Consider the following 1,537-nt stretch of genomic DNA (forward strand, 5'->3'; position numbering starts at 1 on the left):
ATGGAATACTATGCAGCTATAAAAAATATCTTACCCTTTGAGACAGCATGGAGGGACCTGGAGAGTATTATGCTAAGTGAAATAAGCCAGACAGAGAAAGACAAGTATCACATGATCCCACTTATACGTGGAATCTAATGAACAAAATAAACTGATGAACAAAATAGATCTAGAGGCATGGAAGCATCGAAAAGACTGACAAATCTCAGAGGGAAGGGGGCGGTAAGAGATTAACCAAAGAACTTATATGCATATATGCATTGTCCTTGGACACAGACAATAGTGCTATGAAGGCCTGAGGGTGGGGTGAGGGAGGGGGCAGAAACAGAGTGGAAGAGGTCAATGGGGAAAGGGAACTTTTGTAATACTTTCAACAATAAAGATAATTTTTTAAAAGGAACCCAAGAACTTCAGAAGTCACAATAATTGCAAAGTCCATGGAGCCTTTCTTCAGAAAATAGCCATAAATCATTTTAGAATGCCATAATAATTGCAAAGTCCATGGAGCCTGTCTTCAGAAAATAGCCATAAATCATTTTAGAATGCCATGACTACAGCAAGGCCTGATAGCAGAGGTGGATGACAATTTAACCCCAGGTGATTTTGTTGATTGCAAGTGTTACTTTCGCCTGGACCTTGGGTCATATTCTCCCCTCCCTCCCATCATCAAAAAAGATTTCGAAGTAGGGTGCTTTTTTAAAATAAAATTTTATTTAAGAATTAATGACAAAACACAATAAGCATAAATAAAACATAAAAATACCAAGAACCCCATTTCTATATACAATATGAACATTCTTACTGTTATTTTTAAACATGGTCTTATCCAGTGTGAACAGCCATTTATGCTATACTTATTTTTGCTTGTCAAAAAAAAAGGATTTTCTTCTTTGCTTAATGAATGCATCTTTTATTACTTTATCTGGGCTCTCCATTTGGGAAAGAAAATCTTGAAAGTATGCTACTCATAACTGAAATTGTATAACTGAGAGTCAGCTATAGTCATTAGCTTGCATTGCTCTGTTGGAAATAATTGCAAAAACTTGAATTTGATCTTAGGACAATTTAGTCAACAGGGGCTCTTTATCGCCATTTTTATTAAGGGGGTGTATTAATCTCTAGTTTTAATAAAAGATAATTTAGAATTTTGATAACATCTTTTTGCTCCTACATACTTATTCATTAGGGAATCATTCCCATAATGACATAAGCCAAATGCCTTTTTTCTCCTGTCAAAATGCTTTTTTATTTCTTCTATCCTCCTGGCTCCGGGATGTTAGTAGTGAATCAGTAGAAGGAAAGACCAGGGCCCTTAAAAGAGGGAAAAACCTCACATTTCATTGTGCCCAAAGACAATTTAATCCATCAGATTTAAAAGACTGTTTCTACTGAATTAGCATTATAGCACCTATTTCTTTCAAGTGACCAAAAATGAATAAATGATAGTTTCTAATTATCCAGAAACCTGTATAACTTGTAACTTGAAGTATTTTTCAGTCACTAGTCTGAAAAAAATAAAGGTAAGTCCAGATCTTAT

The sequence above is a fragment of the Myotis lucifugus genome, unplaced genomic scaffold, assembly GCF_000147115.1.
Source record: "Myotis lucifugus unplaced genomic scaffold, Myoluc2.0 scaffold_13, whole genome shotgun sequence".
In the NCBI taxonomy this organism is placed as follows: Eukaryota; Metazoa; Chordata; class Mammalia; order Chiroptera; family Vespertilionidae; genus Myotis; species Myotis lucifugus.